This window comes from Ranitomeya variabilis, chromosome 4 (genome assembly GCF_051348905.1).
Source record: "Ranitomeya variabilis isolate aRanVar5 chromosome 4, aRanVar5.hap1, whole genome shotgun sequence".
Lineage (NCBI taxonomy): Eukaryota > Metazoa > Chordata > Amphibia > Anura > Dendrobatidae > Ranitomeya > Ranitomeya variabilis.
The window spans coordinates 195,880,880-195,899,580 of record NC_135235.1 but is presented as its reverse complement, the minus strand read 5'-3'; the positions used below and the strand labels follow the sequence as shown (position 1 = coordinate 195,899,580).

Below are 18,701 nucleotides of genomic sequence, written 5' to 3'. Positions count from 1 at the left end.
GCACCCTAAAAGTGTTCATTTTTATCAATGAAAAATTCGAAGGGAATGAACAAAAGAAAAATCTGACTCCATCACCATTATCCATGTGATACGTAGCATAGTCTGAACTCTACAACGGACTTCCGGGAGAGGTCCATGTTTGGCAATTAGCGCCGGGACACTAACTGTCCGGTGCGAACCCCGAACTTTTAAATTTGGGTTCGCTCATCTCTACTGACAGGCCATGAAAATGGCATCCGAGTGCTGACCAATTTTTTTATGAATCCATAGACTTGCATTTGCGAATTTGAGCTGACCCTTGGATCAATATCAGACATGTCTCTGAAATTTTCCATCAACCACACTGTCCACTATAAATCATGGACATGTGAATGGCCTCATAGACTATCACAAGTACAAATACTATCCATGAAAACCAATGATGGTCCTTATATTCGAAAAAAGCAGATGTCTGAATGAGGCCTAAGCAACATAATAGTGAGTGTAGCCAACGGAATCTATGACAAGCCAACTTCCATCCAAAAGTCTAAGACTGGAAAAAAACACTGAACCTCTCCCAAAATACTCAAAGTTTTGGCCCAGTCCATACCATTGGTAACAGTAGCATCATTCCAGGGCAAAAGCAAAACTATATAACTAAATACTAATTGCAGTCATGTCTCGGGTTCAAAACAAGGCTGGAGTATTTCACTGGACCATACTCATAAAATTGGGACCAACCGGAAAGACTTGGGAATGTCAAGAAATTAAATTCTACTTTAGTACTAAGTGTGTTCACTTTACAGATGGATAGAGATATTCAGGTGGATGTGTTTTTAATATCAATTTCAAATGGAATCTGTAACAAGGTTTTTAAGTCATGTAATAGGGGCTGAGATTCCAATTCCAACAAAGTGTCACATACTGGGATGTGTTTCGCTGTTTCAATACAATCAGTGGTTTATGAGCAGAAGAGTATCACTACAGGACTAGGTGTCTCGTGCCTCCTAGGCAACTGCTCTATATAACCCAGCCCACACCACTGATTGGCTGCTTTTTGCCTACACAATCAGGAGTGTGGGCGGGGTTATACACAGCACAGCATAATGAGCTCTGCTGTATGTGCGGCAGAGAAAACTGATTGCATCACAATGACAGCAAGCAGCCCAGTAAGTGACACATCATTGGAATCAGGGTCTCATCTCCTACATTATGCTGCTCTCACATGGGGTTGGAAAAAAAACTGGTGACTGATTCCCTATAATCCCATAATGGCAATGTCCTTGAGATATATTATTGATGAACTATGCAAAATTATTATAGAGCGTCTGTAACCAAGGCAGGCCTAGTTATGGCCTTACAAAGGATGTCCAACTCACTAGTGACATGTTGCCTTTAAGATGATGCAGGTATTTAATAATCCCGATAAATGTATATTCCTAGTTTTATTTACATAGCTTTTTGATTTCGCAGGAGTCTCATTCTCTGTTCTTTCAGTCACTCACTTTATGGTTGACGAAAAAGAGCATTGATTAGCCTGAGGGGCAATAATATGTCTGCTCTAATATCAGTGAGTAAAGCAAGGCTTCCTCGTAAAATGTAGGATATTTCCATAAATAGCTGTAAGCCATGATCCTACGAGTCCTTGGCTAGTCTGGCCTAGCAGACTATCACACGATCCTCGCATGATGATGTGTCACGATGTCCTGCAGAGGACAGACGCATTTGGAGAGGATTGTAGAGCCAACATAACTTTAGTGGCCAGGATGGGGAAATAATTCTGATACCACCGTCACATCTAAGGAATGAAACAGTTGGAATCTAAGTGGTTAAACAGAGGCAGGGAGATCCCTCCATCACCCCATCGGTGATCGCATGATTGCAGGATGCCTATGGGATGCTATTGCAGTTTGAGTCCAAACAACACCCCCATCCCCCCTCTAGCCGCCGTCTACAGTTTACACATAATGTGCTGTAATATGGAAGTGCTGCGTTGTATCTAAGCAGATCAGAAGATCAGACACATTAAAGGGGTATTCCCATCTCCAAGATACTATCCCAGTATGTACTAATATTATTCGCAAATACCTCCAATTAGATATGTAGTGTAGTTTTTCTGATTAGCTATGTTGCTTTACCCCATGTGCCGGGCATTGTAGTAGCTTAGGTATCCATGGTTACGACCACTCATATAGTGACAGTTAGTTGTTAGTGTCCGTAAACATGGATCCTTAAGCTACTGCAATGCCCTTCACATTGGGTAAGCAATATAGCTAATCAGAAGAACTGTACTACTTTTCTAATAGGAGGTATTTGCTAATAATATTATTGTTAGACCTACTGCATATTGGAATAGGATCTTGGAGGTGGGAACATCCCTTTAAAGTACCCTAGAAGAAAAAAGTTAAAAAAAATTAAAAAGTTATCTGCACAATGCATGCAATATTAAATAGATCTCTTAGACCTGATAAGGATGGAGTGCTTACTTTGAAAATCCATGTCAAAATAGCTGTATAATAGTTTTTGAAAGTTTAATGTCAGTCTCAGCCCACTTAGTTTGATTGACAGTTCCTCAGTGCCCCTCCTCCTCTGCTGCCACTGAAATCTCACACTGCTCAACACAAGCTGCAGCTGACAGTCAGGATGGGTCGGCAGAAATAGAGTCTAGCTTGTGAATACATTTGGACTTGTGATTTCTACCATTCTTTTGTTAATTTCATAAGATGCTCAGGTAGAAAAGTTTCCCAAAAGATTTTGACATGGTGTCACAGGTTCCTTCTCCGGTATCACACAATCAACAGAGCAAGAGAATAGTGAACAATTCCAGAACCTTTATTTAGGCAAAACACGAAAGGTCCATATAATCCACCACACTGAGGATACACCAGTCCAACAATCCAGCACAGAGGATAACAGTCCATATTCCCTTCTTTCTCTCTCTGACGTGCTGTCTTCACATCATGGGTTCCACACAGGATCTCAAAACCCCCCAGCTCCTGTCCTCTCCTTATGTCCAGGAGTAGTCAGACAGGTTGGGGTGGTTTTCAGGCCTCCCACACCTGACAAAGGTGCCTGGTGGATTAAGGCACTACAGGGGGTCATTGTTTCAACAAGCTAGTTCAATATGTCATTAGCATATTAGCAAACAGGTTTATTCACTGACCCTGTGGAGAGATAACAGTACAGGAATGTGGGGGCTGATATCAGATGGCAAATAACAGCCATTCATCAATTGGCAAATAACTCATACTACAAGAGAGCATCATGATAATCAGTAAAATATAAATGCAGCGCCCCAGAGTCCTGGTCGTTGCAGTACTGTGGCTCCGCCACTATGGGGAGCCATGGTGCGTCTGATGGCACTGAAGGAGTTCATCTGATCAGGTATCACAGACACCAATACATTTCACAGTCGGGCCCCCGGGGGGAGCTAAGGGTTCTATTCACTAGGCCACTCCCCACCATAGTGGGTAAACTGGGGGTCAGGCAGGAAGTTAGATGAGAGAAAGCTGACTGGGTTGGAACCAGGCAACACCTTGTGGCAGAGGGTGTTGTGGGGGAAGATACAGTAGGGTCTCTGTCAGGGGTGGGATCCTGACAGAGGCTTGGCAACTTGAACGAACGTAACGGGACCGTGCCTGCTCCGGGTAGCGGCGGTGCCCAAGGAAGGATTAGAAGCGAGATAGATTGTGCTGAGTGAGAAACGAGATCACGCAAAGGAGAAATACCAGTAGGAGTCGTGCTGTAAGACCGAAGCAACATCCTACGGAGGCGCACTACCGGTGGCCGGAATGCCGAGGGAGTATAATAACATTCAGCTTCAAGCAATACTCCAAACAGCGGCAGGACAGTCAGTCTAAGGCGGGCTGTCTACCTTAAATCACCTATGCAGTCTTGGGGGGCAACCTGTGGAGAGGGGCGACTCTAGGGTCCCGGAAGAGCTCCGAGCCTACCCGTCAAACGGGTGCCGTTCCAACCAGAACATCAGGGAGGGACGGAGGATTAGCAGAACATCATCTAATCGAGTTGTGAGGGAACTTAAGAAACAGACACAACAGTTGTGGGGGACTTTCTGTAAGCACAGCAGGGAAGGACCACAACACATAGCGCTAGAAGGAAGGCACCGATTTCCACCTGTTAAGAGAACTCTGGAGGTGCCATTGGACCGGCCGGACTTGCACAGCCTGGTGAACTGTGTTCTGGACTGAGGACCCAGAGATCTTCAGTAAAGAGGTAAAGAGACTGCAACCTGGTGTCCTCGTTATTTACTGCACCGCACCACCACAGCCTCACTACTACAACATCACCACCACCATCTACATCTTTCAGTTACTGTGCGCCCCTCGGCAGGGTCACGAACCGGGCCTAGCCACCGTGACAACCCCAGAGCAGAGACTCGGAGGCCTGGTACCGGGTACCCCTCGGCCCTGCGGCGGTGGGGGCGCTACATAAATATACACAAAATGATACCCACATAACATATCACACCATCACACACGGATTTTTAAAGTAAGTATACCTACCCCATCAGTCCAAGAGATATATTTAAAGATGTATGATGTCTGTTAGATTAACTTCAAGTAAGAAAAAGATAAAAAAATCTCAGTTTTCCGGTATAAAGTCCTTTATTTTCTAAGAATTAAAATATATATATATATATATATATATATATATATATATATATATATATATATATATATATATATATATATATACACACAAATTCCTATTGACCCATACAATAGAATGTATAAATTATGTGTCTCATGTCACAAATACTGCAAAAAAAAAAAAAGCTGGTTAGTTCTACCTCCACAAAAAAAGTGATTAAAGAGTGTTAAAATGTGCTCCACAATTGTACAAGTAAAAGATGTAAATCCTCTGCAAAAGAAATAAAAATTCCCATATACTGCTCTGTCAACAACAACAAAAAGAACAGGCTTCGGAAGCGAGAAAATGGAATTTAATGCACCTATAGTGCTGGCAGAATGCCGATGAAGAGGATAAAAAGTGTTAAAATGTGCTCCAAAATTGTACAAATGAAAAATGCAAATCAAATGCAAATGAAATAAAAAATCCTGTATACTGCTCTGTCAAAAAAAACAAACCACAGGCTTGGGAAGCGAGGAAAAGGAAGCTAATGCACCTATAGTCCTGGCAGAATGCTGATGAGGAATTGCATACTGAGGAGTTAGAATTCATGGACATATATGGCTGAATTTTCAAGTATTACAATCCGAACAGTACTTGGATTGTAATAGATGTTGATACTGGAAAATCTCCTTACCTGACCTAACTGCATATTTTAGGCATATAGCTCAGTGGTTGGGCCAGGTATTGCGATAAGAGCACTGTCAGTGATTCATGAAGGTGTGAATTGAGCCTTGGGATATTAAGACTGTGCTTTTCTATGGGTTTTAGGTAGAACTACAAGCTTGATAGGAGCGATTAAATTATACAAGATGAGTCTTCACAAATTACCAACATTTTTTGCTATGAGACTGTGGAAAACTAGCAGAGTTCATGGTAACGGTGCCAAGATGCCCATACACAGTGATAGACTTTAATCTGATCACATCCATCAATCATAATCCCTACTTATAGAGTGAAAAGCCTCAGTGCGATTTCCTAGACTTTCTAAATACTTGATTCATTATATGAAATTACATTGCTTAAACTGAATTAAACCAATTATAAAATGATTGAAATAATAGTCATTTAGAGCGTTGATGCTTAATTAGGTCCATATGTACATAGTCCCCTTGGCTGTCTGGCATTGGCAGTTTTAGGGACTTGGCATAACGGAAGCTCAAGAGACCATGATAAATTGTGGCCAAGCGCACAGCTGTCTAACCTCATCCATGTTAACCATTCAAGGGCCACTCGGGAAAAAAGACTGAGGTTAAACCCGTCTGCAAATGACTTGGAAGGTTTATACCCTTTTGTGTTCCGTTGTAAAATACCGAGAGTGTTGATGTTTTTTTATATAGAAATTAAAGGGCTATTCCCATCATTTTACATATGGAAGTCCTGCCAACCATGAGAATAAAGGTGGTATTTCTATTGTACAATGTAAGTATTGCTCCAGCTCCTCCCACCTCTAGCTCCTCCCATCTCCATAGAGTTTCATGAGCACCAACTGCCATCTTAGACTTCCGTGAGCTGCTAACTTATCTTAACTGAGTATAGACTTTAATCGGGGAACTGAGAGTGAATGACCAGCCCATGAGGAGACAGAAGCTGATTTCTGTAGATTACAAAGTTTTTTTTATCCTCACTCGTACTATTGCTTTATTAATAAATAAATAGTGATTGCACGGTGCTATCTTCCCTGCACAGCGGGTGGCTCAGGAGCGTCTCTGTACAGGGAAAATCAATAACGTTTGTAAAGTGTAGCTGTCATGTCAGTGGAAATGTCTGTGTCTGCCTCTTGCTCCTCCCTTCTCCATAGAATTCTACAAGCACCAACTGTCATCTTATCCTTCAATGAGCTGAATATCGACTTTATCAGTAAACTGTGAGGGAATGATCAGTAATGGGGAGATCTGTTTTCATTCAGTACAGATTTGAAAGATTTTACCCTCGAATTAAGAATTTTGAGAGTGAATGATCAGATAAGATTTATTGCAAAGTTGCTTATTTTCACATGTACTATTGATTTATAAAATAATTAACAATAACCGACTTTGCAGATACTCATCCATGTATACTAACAACGTATACCAATAACCACCACTGAGGGCTGCTCCCATACATTAATTACTCCTACAAAAAACAATGGAGCAAACTTGCTCTCAAATGAATTATAGTGAGGCCAGTGTATATAAAAAGTATACATTTTATTAAATAGCCCACTCAAACATATAGACAACAATCACATTGTATATAAATAGATGAGAAAGAGGGGAGAAAACGTGGTTACAAGCATCACCCTCTGCTTCCCTCCATGCGACCAGTAAGAGCACACACTATATCAACAAATTAGCTTTTTTATGCTCCATTAGGAGTCAATCATGTTCATTAAGTATCCCAATACAGGGTGGTTGGCATTAAATATGTATGCATCCAAGTGCTGCTGCCCCACCCTGCTATATGGTGCCAATCATAAAGAAGTGCGCACAAAGTTCTTACCCATGTGGGGAGAGAGGAGAACACAGAGGGTCAAAATCGCCTGTAACCATAGCCCCGACGCGCGTTCCGTGTATTCGGGCTTCTTTGGGGGGCTGTGTGGACAACAGGGCCTGTTTCCTTCTTATAGGGATGACCCAGGTGGTGTACCAATCAGTCAGCTGCTCACGTAAGGTGCATGTGGAGTGAGCCCGCCGCCGCTATGCGTCACATCTGGCCATCCGGCTCCAACGCGGGTCAAAGGAAAAACTTCCTGTGACGTCACTGACCCACGTTGTGCCTCGTGGATACCTTTTGGAACGCAAGCCAGCGGTGCAATCGCTGAGCATGCGCACATCACGGCGGACCCCTTAGTCACCGCAACAAAAAAAACACATTTCTAACAGGACACCCTGTAAGTAACAATACAGTATGCCTAAAACTTTATACAATGTATTAATACCCAAGATATAATGCAGGTAAACACAAATGACAATGACATCTAAAAACAATGAAAATATTGCTGAATAAATACATTCTAGGGATCATGGGAATACAGAACACCACATCATTTATAGAGTTGAGCAATCTTCACTTAGTCCAATTTCAATAATTATAATTGCTCCACAAGAAGTAGCCAGGATAAGACATATGTGTCATGCATTGAGATTGGATAATGAGGAAAATATCCCCAATTCTTAGTTTTGTTCGCTGTGCTCCAGCCCCAGATCACTAGATAAATAGAATTGCAAAACAAAGAGAGAAAAAAGGCATACAATATTAAAAACAAGAACCGGAGGCAAATAGAGGTAATTAGGTAATTGGTTACATTTTCAGAGAAAAGGGACAAAGGACAGTTTCTCATTTAACCCATAAGGGGACATTGTACCCAGAGTGACTATCCACCGGCACTCCAACTGTGCCAATGTCCGTTTTAAATCTCCTCCTCTTATGCCACAGTGCACTCTGTTAATCCCCCGTCTCTTCAAATCTGATGGGTTACAATCGTGACATTGTTTAAAGTGCCTCGGTAACGTTTTAAGTTCAGAATAATCATCAGAATTTCTTGCAGCCACAATGTCCCTTACATGTTCTCACGTCCTAATTCTCAGCTCCTGTGACGTAAGCCCCACGTAAATTAGATTACAGGAACAAACGGCGTAATAGACCACATGAGTGGTACCACACGTGATGTAACTCGTAATCCGGTAATCCCTACCTCCATCCACTAAAGTGAATGATGTAGCTCTTATAATATTTTGGCATGCCCTACAGGATCCACAAGGATAACAACCCCATTTTTGCTTACCCACCCTAAAAGGATTTGGAGGGTTCGCCACATAGTGGCTCTTTACCAGTAGGTCTTTCAAATTGCGTCCTCTCCTAGCTGTCATGAGGGGACGATCAGGAATAATACTTCTCAAGGAGGGTTCTGTTCGAAGTACCCCCCAATGTTTTTGCAGTACCCGACGCATACCATCCCACTGATAAAAGTTTAAATAAATCTCAGTGGTGGGTCCTTAGCATGTTTGGGTGCTACTCTACACAATAATTTGTCTCGTGGTTCTCTTTTTGCCCGCATGTAGCCCTTTTTTATGCATCTATTACTGTACCCCCGGTCCTGGAATCTCCTGGTAAGGTCCCGGGCCTGGTCCTTAAAGATCTCATCCAATGAACATATCCTCTTTATCCTCAAAAATTGCCCAATCGGGACAGCTCATATGGTAGAGGATGTATGTGCAGAACTCGAGTGTAGTAATGAGTTCACCGATGTTTCTTTACGGAAGACATCTGTTTGATTTATGCCCGTAGCATCTCTCATATTCTTAATATCCAAAAACTCTATTTCATTTATTGCAATTTTATATATTAGTTTAATGTTATACTCATTTTGGTTTAGTTCATGGATGAAGTCACAGAGGCCAGTCTCGGGACCCTGCCATATGATGAAAAGGTCATCAATATAGCGGTCCCAGCACTGCGCCTGGGAAGCGGCGTGGGCGCCCTCCCCGGAAATCTCCCTCTCCCAGTAGCCGAGAAAAAGATTAGCGTAAGAGGGTGCACACGCCGCGCCCATCGCAGTGCCGTGTTGCTGTAAGAAAAACCTATCCCTAAAGGTGTAAAAATTGTGGATTAATAAAAATTCCAGGAGTTCCAGGACCAAGGAGCACAGATCAGAGTCCAAATTACTAGACTCCAAAAAGAATGCCACTGCCCTTAAACCATCAATATGCCCTATACTAGTATATAGGGATTCAACGTCAATCGTGAGAAGTGTATCCTGAGCCATGGTAAGCCCACCAATCTTCCCCAGAACATCCGTAGTGTCCCTGACATAGGAGGGCAGCGTCTCTACTAGTGGATGTAGATCATATTCAATGAATTTACAAACCGGATCGCATAGCCCTCCAATGCCAGAGACAATAAGATGCCCAGGGGGAACTAGGGGGTCCTTGTTGATCTTGGGGAGCAGATAGAAGGTAGGGATCACCAGAGTCTGAACAGAGGCCCTCATAAATCTTTTTTGGAATGATACCCAAAGTAAACGCTCTCTCCAAAATCTCGTTAAGAACCCTCATGTATTTAATGGTGGGATTATTGGGTAGCAAGGCATATGCTTCCCTGTCTCGATCCACATGCGCCTTAAGTGAGCAGCGGACGGATTGGTACACCACCTGGGTCATCCCTATAAGAAGGTAACAGGCCCTGTTGTCCACATAGCCCCCCGAAGAAGCCCGAATACGCGAAACGCGCGTCGGGGCTATCGTTACAGGCGATTTTGACCCTCTATGTTCTCCTCTCTCCCTATATGGGTAAGAACTTTGTGAGCACATTTTTATAATTGGCACCAAATAGCAGGGTGGGGCAGCAGCACTTGGATGCATACATATTTAATGCCAACTGCCCTGTATTGGGATACTTAATGAATATGATTGACTCCTAATGGAGCATAAAAATGCTAATTTGTTGATATAGTGTGTGCTCTTACTGGTCGCATGGAGGGAAGCAGAGGGTGATGCTTGTAACCACGTTTTCTCCCGTCTTTCTCATCTATTTATATACAATGTGATTGTTGTCTATATGTTTGAGTGGGCTATTTATTAAAATGTATACTTTTTATATACACTGGCCTCACTATAATTCATTTGAGAGCAAGTTTGCTCCATTGTTTTTTGTAGGAGTAATTGATTTATAAAATAAGAATTAAAACAGCGGTTACTCTTTAAGTGCTCTCGCTCCTTCATTCTATGAATTGGTCAGGTTTTCAGCAGTTAGAGCCCATCGGCCATTAGATAACACTAATACCTGTAATCAGTGGCGTAACTACAAAGTTATGGGCCCCGGTGCGAACTTCCAAATGGGGCCCCCCCCCCTACCCCCCCACCTTTCCCCGCCCCCACAACCCCCCCACCTTCCCCCGCCCCGCTTCCCCTAGATACGCCTCGGACTGTTGCAGGAATCTCCTGCACTGCAACATGGTGTTGGGTGCCAGCACAGCCCGCACAGTGGTATATCCAGCACAGCCCGCACAGTGGTATATCCAGCACAGCCCGCACAGTGGTATATCCAGCACAGCCCGCACAGTGGTATATCCAGCACAGACCGCACAGTGGTATATCCAGCACAGACCGCACAGTGGTATATCCAGCACAGACCGCACAGTGGTATATCCAGCACAGACCGCACAGTGGTATATCCAGCACAGACCGCACAGTGGTATATCCAGCACAGACCGCACAGTGGTATATCCAGCACAGACCGCACAGTGGTATATCCAGCACAGACCGCACAGTGGTATATCCAGCACAGACCGCACAGTGGTATATCCAGCACAGACCGCACAGTGGTATATCCAGCACAGACCGCACAGTGGTATATCCAGCACAGACCGCACAGTGGTATATCCAGCACAGCCTGCACAGTGGTATATCCAGCACAGACCGCACAGTGGTATATACAGCACAGACCGCACAGGGGTATATACAGCACAGCCAGCACAGGGGGTATATACAGCACAGCCCGCACAGGGGTATATACAGCACAGCCCGCACAGTGGTATATACAGCACAGCCCGCACAGGGGTATATACAGCACAGCCAGCACAGGGGGTATATACAGCACAGCCCTCACAGTGGTATATCCAGCACAGCCCGCACAGTGGTATATACAGCAGAGCCCGCACAGTGGTATATACAGCAGAGCCCGCACAGTGGTATATACAGCACAGCCCGCACAGTGGTATATACAGCACAGCCCGCACAGTGGTATATCCAGCACAGCCCACACAGTGGTATATACAGCAGAGCCCGCACAGGGATATATAGAGCACAGCCCGCACAGTGGTATATCCAGCAGAGCCCGCACAGTGGTATATCCAGCAGAGCCCGCACAGTGGTATATACAGCACAGCCCGCACAGTGGTATATACAGCACAGCCCGCACAGTGGTATATACAGCACAGCCCGCACAGTGGTATATACAGCACAGCCCGCACAGTGGTATATACAGCACAGCCCGCACAGTGGTATATACAGCACAGCCCGCACAGTGGTATATAGAGCACAGCCCGCAGTGGTATATAGAGCACAGCCCGCACAGTGGTATATAGAGCACAGCCCGCACAGTGGTATATAGAGCACAGCCCGCACAGTGGTATATAGAGCACAGCCCGCACAGTGGTATATAGAGCACAGCCCGCACAGTGTTATATACAGCAGAGCCCGCACAGTGGTATATAGAGCACAGCCCGCACAGTGGTATATACAGCACAGCCCGCACAGTGTTATATACAGCAGAGCCCGCACAGTGGTATATAGAGCGCAGCCCGCACAGTGTTATATACAGCAGAGCCCGCACAGTGGTATATAGAGCACAGCCCGCACAGTGTTATATACAGCAGAGCCCGCACAGTGGTATATAGAGCACAGCCCGCACAGTGTTATATACAGCAGAGCCCGCACAGTGGTATATACAGCAGAGCCCGCACAGTGGTATATACAGCAGAGCCCGCACAGTGGTATATACAGCAGAGCCCGCACAGTGGTATATACAGCAGAGCCCGCACAGTGGTATATACAGCAGAGCCCGCACAGTGGTATATACAGCAGAGCCCGCACAGGGATATATACAGCACAGCCCGCACAGGGGTATATACAGCACAGCCCGCACAGGGGTATATACAGCACAGCCCGCACAGGGGTATATACAGCAGAGCCCGCACAGGGATATATACAGCACAGCCCACATCTCATCTCATCCCCCCCCCCCGATAATGGCCCCACAGTCCGGTTAAAAAGAAAAAAAAAAAAAAACTCTCCTCACCTTTCCTTTTGCCCGCGCTGCTCCTGGCGGCTGCAGTCTGCCCAGGACACTGCAGGTGCGCGATGATATGACGTCATCGCGCACCCGCAGTGTACTGTCAGAGGCAGAGCGGGGAATGATGGGAGAGGAAGCGTCAGGTGACGCTCTCTCCTCCCATCATTGCATTGAACTATACCGGTGTCATAGACGCCGGTATAGTTAAATGCGGCGGCGGCACTGGGGGGGTTTCGGGGGAGGAACAGTGCAGCGGCCCACTACTGGCATTTGCCAGAAGTGCCCGATGGCCAGCCTGGCCCTGCTCAGACCTGCCGGCCCGGGGCCCCTGACCTGCGGGGCCCGGTCGCAATGGCGACCGCTGCGACCGCGGTAGTTACGCCCCTGCCTGTAATACTGGAAAATCCCTCTAATTATCCCTCATCCAGTAAAACAATTATGTACATCGAGCACATACCTATCAATAGAGGCCATGTGCCCATTGTGCCTTTGTTTCCACTCACCCAAAGCCCTATGACCTTCCTCCTATCTGCCGACATCCCAATTGCCTCTTCTGATTTGTAGATTTCGCATGACATCATCATTGTGGCCCGATGCGTGGATGATGTCACTCGTGCACCTACTAATCAGAAGAGGCTCCGGGAAGGCCAGCAGTTAGCAGGAAGTTGGCAGGGCTTTAGTCTGGCAGCCACAAACTTGTGACCTGACCGATGGCCCAGAATCTTGCGAAAAAAAATAGTGCAACTCTTAACTGTTCTATATAAATCATCTAAATGTTCAAAAACAGTTCCAAAAATTCTAACACTGTGCAATGTCAGGATTCTCCAGCACCAGGAGCAGGCGGACATGTGACTGTATAAGATCTGCATGCTTCTGGCCACATTGCTACTAGACATTCACTTGCATTAAGCGAGGCTGCACACGTCTAGTTGGCAAGTGACCACATGTATGCACATTTCACACTTTCAGTCACCGAAGAATCCTGATGGCGCGCACACTGTGTGTTCTCAGGATTCACAAGTCTGCAGTCCCACAGAGTGAATGCAGACTTGAATCCTAAGCCTGGACAACCCCTTTAAGCAATCTGTTTTGCCCTTGAATCTACATATTACCTGTGTATTAGTTCTGCTTTACAGCGTATAACTCCTTGTTCTTTCTTATTATTCTATTATTTTTATGTTACTGTCTTCACTCTCTAATATGTCCTAGGACTGCCTCTATTCTCATGCTATGTAATTTGCCAGTCTTTTTGAGTGGTCGATTCCGCCTTATAAGCATTATGCCAGCACTATAGGTGTTGGAACTTTTTTCATCACACTTACCATTTGTTATTGACCAATAATTTTTCTATCAAATTATATCAATTTGTTTGGAAATCCCGGAACCAATTAACATTTCACATGATAGGTGATGTGGTGCGTTCACAGATTTGATTAATTTTTATGGGCCTTGTAGGCCCCAATTAAAAATCTCCAACAGGTCCCCTCCAATTCTTACAGGTTTTGTTTTTAATAGTAATTGTCTTTTCATACGGGGCAAAGCGATCTTTTGTGCCCCCTAGGCTCCAGGGCTCGGCTGTAATTGAAACTTCTGCATCTATTATAGCTAAGCCACTATTGGCGCACAGGTCACATATTAAAGGGGTTGGAGTATAAGTCTGCAGTCACATAGACTGTGTGCTATGAGGATTCTGTGAACCTGCTGATGTCCATCTGTCCTACTTTTTCAATCTTTCCAAAACAGTTCCAGAACATAAAAAAATAAGGAGCAAAGAAAACTTTTAGGTGACAGGTCAACTATTGAAATGTAAATTATCTATAAAATATATGTTTCCCCTGCTGATGAATATTTGACAGCATAAATACATAATAATTGAATTAATACAAAATAATACCATGTCCCGAGAGTAGAAAGTAAGAGGATTTCCATATTCCATAATCTTTATCTAATTATGTCCATATTACTTGTTTTCATGTTTCTCAATAGAGATTGAATGTAGAGCGTTTTCCTGAATTAGAATATAACTGTCATGATCCAGGCCGGGGTTTGTTTCTTGCTATTCTCTCCCTGGTCTGGTCATGCGGGGGTTAACCTTCTCTGTCTCTTGCTGGGTTCAGTGTGACTATTTCAGTGTGCTGTGGCCTGCAGACCAATGTCAGTGACAGTTCATGCTCCCAGACTAGAGCAGCTGACCCCCTTGATACCATGTTTTGTCCTCTGCCCGTTTGCTCTGATCCCGTGACTTCCCTTTCCTGCCACCCCGCTTGTGTTCGCTCCTTGTGCTTGGACCTCTTGGTATGTGACCAGGCTTGTTTTCTGACCTGTTTTACTCTCTCACATCTCAGTTATCTCTGCTCCCGTCTGGCTCTGACTTCTGGCTTGTATTTGACCACGCGTATTGCTGTGACCTCTGTTACTTCTGTTCCCAACTGTTGCTTACTCGGCTCATCTGACTACTCTTTCACCACCTGGTGGCACCCTGTGCTGCTGCCCAGTAGTACTGTGCCATGTGTACAACCTCTCTTCCCTCACCAGCATCCCCTGGTGAAGGTTGTCCAATACTGCACTGCCACAGCATTACAATTACATTATTTTGATCAAGTATTTTCTATAATATAAAAAATGACAAATGTCATAATGATCACTCAGCATGAAGCTCTACTGACGGCTTTTATGCTGGAAAGTCAGAAATAGATTGCAACCGTCCATGTCCATCCTTGTGGAAGGAGCTGACTTCAGATAGAATGGCTGCAGGATCAGACTACGCAGAGTTTGATTGTAGTCTGTAACTATGGAAACGCACAGTTCTCCATAGAAGCTGTAGGCACAAAAGAAGTTGGAAATTTTGAATCACGACTATTTGTATAGTTGTATCATTTGATATTTTGGATCAATTAAAATAGTTGCAAAGGTGGACATGACTGTAAATGTTTCTTCATTACTTTAAAAAAAGAAAGTTGAACTCATTTTTTGGGTTGCAATCTCCAATCATTCTTTTTAAGTCACCCTGATTTACAGCTTGTTTCTAGTTTCAACCTTGGCTCCTGTGGTAGAATCCCTCGTAGTTTATTCCTGGTAGATGTGAGTTGTGTAACTCTAGATGGCTGCTGTCCTCACTAGCTCTCATGTACTAACACAACTTTATTTGTGTACTGGTTTCAGCTCTTATGGATTGTTCATGCGTTTCTTCTAAAAAAAAATAAAAAAAAATTTAACGTTTTTACTCCAGAAGAAAATGCAGCATTTTACAGTACCAGCAAAGTGAATGACATTTTTGAAATCTCAATCACATGCTGCACATTTTCTTCTTACTGATTTGAACTACGGTATATGAAATTCAGAAAAGGTCAATTCTTTATACATTTTTGCAGCATTTTTTATATTTTCAAATGAATGGGGAAAAAATGAACAGAAAAACGCACATATTTTATACAGTGTATTTCCTGCTAACACTCTCTTGGGGCGCAGTCAGACGGACGTATAAAACGGATCAGAGCGCAATGCTCAGACTGGTCGGTGGTTCTCCCGACCCGAGCGTGCCAGCTCCATGTATTTTTATTTTGAGCACGGTGTTCCAATCTCTGTCCGATGTATACAGCTATATGACTGCTCCCTTAGGAGTAGTGTGCGGTCTGATCTATGGCTAAAGCAGCAGAACAGCCAGCTTGGTAAAGGAGTTGCATAGTCTCTACACCAGTAGGAATGGTAGAGAATTTTAAAAGAAAACCATTTAGAAAGTTGCACAAGTTTGCATTTAGGAAGCAAATAAACATAAAAAGCTCTAATGTGATGGTAGTATTAGAAATCTATAAATATGATAACGCTCATTTATGGACCATTGATAGTTATTCATTTTTGTTTTTGAAGTCTCTTTCAACCTTGCCCGACCCCTATCGCATCTTCATCTAGTTTGCAGCTTTGTTATTTTAATATTGTGCATATCTGTAATTTCTACTTAATTTTGCCACACAATTATATCATTTACACTTGCCTTTGGGAAATACATTCATATATGGTTATAGCAGCTAATAAAATGATCTGCTGTAATTGTGGGTAATCTCTGGACTAAACACCAGACACTGCAGGCGTACCCTCAGAATCCTCTTCTTCCACTCTGAAATTATCTCTATTACCCCATTAATTAGGGAATGAATTGGGTAATGGCATGCCTGCCTACTAATGTAACCCTTACAAGAACTTCTATATCTGGCAGACTTGAATCAGCCCATCATCCGCCTTGAAATAGACCACTAACCTGATTTACTCTTTTACCAGAGCAGAGGACTAATGATTTCGCTGTGGTAGACGCAGACGTAAAATCCCCTCCCCCATACATCAATGCGCCTTGACATCATGCTTATTCCATTGCAGCACAATCCTCGTCTGTGCATAATTCATCACTTGCTACTTTCAGGTTGGACTTCTTGCATTTAATACCGGCCAAAATCAATATCCACATTCCCAGATCTCAACTCTCACAGTGGTGATATTTGTGCCCGAGTCCAGATCTGCTTCAGAGATACGTTAGCCATGGTTACATAAACGCATTACTATGTTACTCCATACTGAGCCACAAGCAAGGATTTTCTGTAAAAATCAATCCTCTTGCCTTTATTTTCATACCCTACATATTGATTTTCCATTTTTCGATGAGACTTTAGTTTGCCAGCTTGTATTAGAGCTTCGGCAACTTTTATAACTTTTTATGCTTAATTCATTCTTTAACATATTTTTTGAATTTTCAAAATTGGCACTCAGTGGAGATGTATGAACGATTTTGACAAGGATAGTCGTTAGCAAGGTTTGGCATGCCATAAAACTGGACAATCAGTCTCCAATGATTTCTCACATCATAAGGCCATGCACAATCCTATTATACTGTATAAGTCAGGGCAGCATAAACATGGTGCCATTTTTAATATGGAATAAGCCCACCTGGGTCCTTCTAATTGTCCTTCTCCGAAGGACTTTTTGCAAACACTGGATTATGCTAGTCTGTCTTGGCTATGACAACAAATTGAATCTTTGCCCAGGATGAAGGAGATCAGTGATGAAGAAAATCCTAGCTACAAGTCTGGGCACAAACGTGCATTACCTGGTTGACCAATGACCAGCTGTTTTGCAAGAAGGGGATGTCTCATTCTGGAATTCTTGTGCAGTTTGCACAAGTTATGGTCCAGTGGGACATATCAAAAAGGCTACGAAATAGTCTCATTAGACATCAGGTTGAGGTCTCCAAGAATAACTGTTGTGTCCTTCCAGAAAAATGTGTGGCTAGTAGTGATGAGCGAGTGTGGTCTTTACTCGGGTTTTCCAAGCATGTTTGGGTGATCTCTGAGTATCTTGGGCATGCTCGGAGATTATGTTTGTGTCTCCGCAGCTGCGTGATTTGCAGCTGCTAGACAGCCTGAACACATGCAGGGATTGTCTGATTGTTAGAGAATCCCCACATGTATTAAGGCTGTCTAGCAGCCGAAAATCATGCAGATGCAGAGACACAAACATAATTTATGAGCACGCCCAAAATACTCGGAGATCACCTGCGCATGCTCAGAAAACCCGAGTAACGAGCACATTCGCCCATCACTAGTGGCTAGTTAACGAACATGATAGTTGAAAATCACACATATTCACCAACTCTTCAAACCCAAATCTGCTGATATGTATTTATGACAAGATACATTTTCTTTTATTAATACTTGGCGTTTGGTGCAGTGTCCTTTAAAGGGGTATTCTTAAGATGTCTCTTCAGCAGCTCATAGCTCTGCAGTTTTCTAACTTCCTGGTTTCTGGCAGGGCGGGTTCTCCTCTTTGATTGACAGATCTGGCAAGTAGCAGAGCTGTAGTTTTAGTAGAACAATAATGCTAAGCACAAGGTCCACTGTAACGCATTTAGCTATCAAAGGTTTGTACCGAGTCTACACTGTTACCACTTTATTTACACATAGAGTTAACAGGGCATATGAACAAACAAATGCTCTGGACAGTGAGAGCCTTGAGTAGGAGACCTGTTCTGGGAAATGCTAATGCTGCGAACTGTTAATTTTGCAAGATTTTTAGCAGCAGCTTGTCAGGATCTGAGCGGAAGGAGAAAAGCTAAATGCAGTTGGTCTGGAGAGAGGTGGCTGGTATGTTAGGAGTTAACCGTTCTCCTAGAATGCAGCTACTGTGCACTTATGTAAGATCAGTATTTGGGCCTTTTGCTCTTGAAGAACTAATCATAGCACACACGCTTTAAGCTGTTCAAACAATAAACAATTTGAATAGATCACTGCACCAATTAAGAATATTTTCTGCAG

General features: G+C 43.7%; 1 protein-coding gene across 5 annotated transcripts in view; it reads left to right on the top strand.

Moving 5' to 3' along the window:
- The window catches only part of LOC143770189 (serine/threonine-protein kinase BRSK2-like), a 370,111-nt gene that overhangs the window by 275,980 nt on the left and 75,430 nt on the right, over positions 1 to 18,701 (top strand). The gene's annotated exons all lie outside the window — the stretch shown is intronic.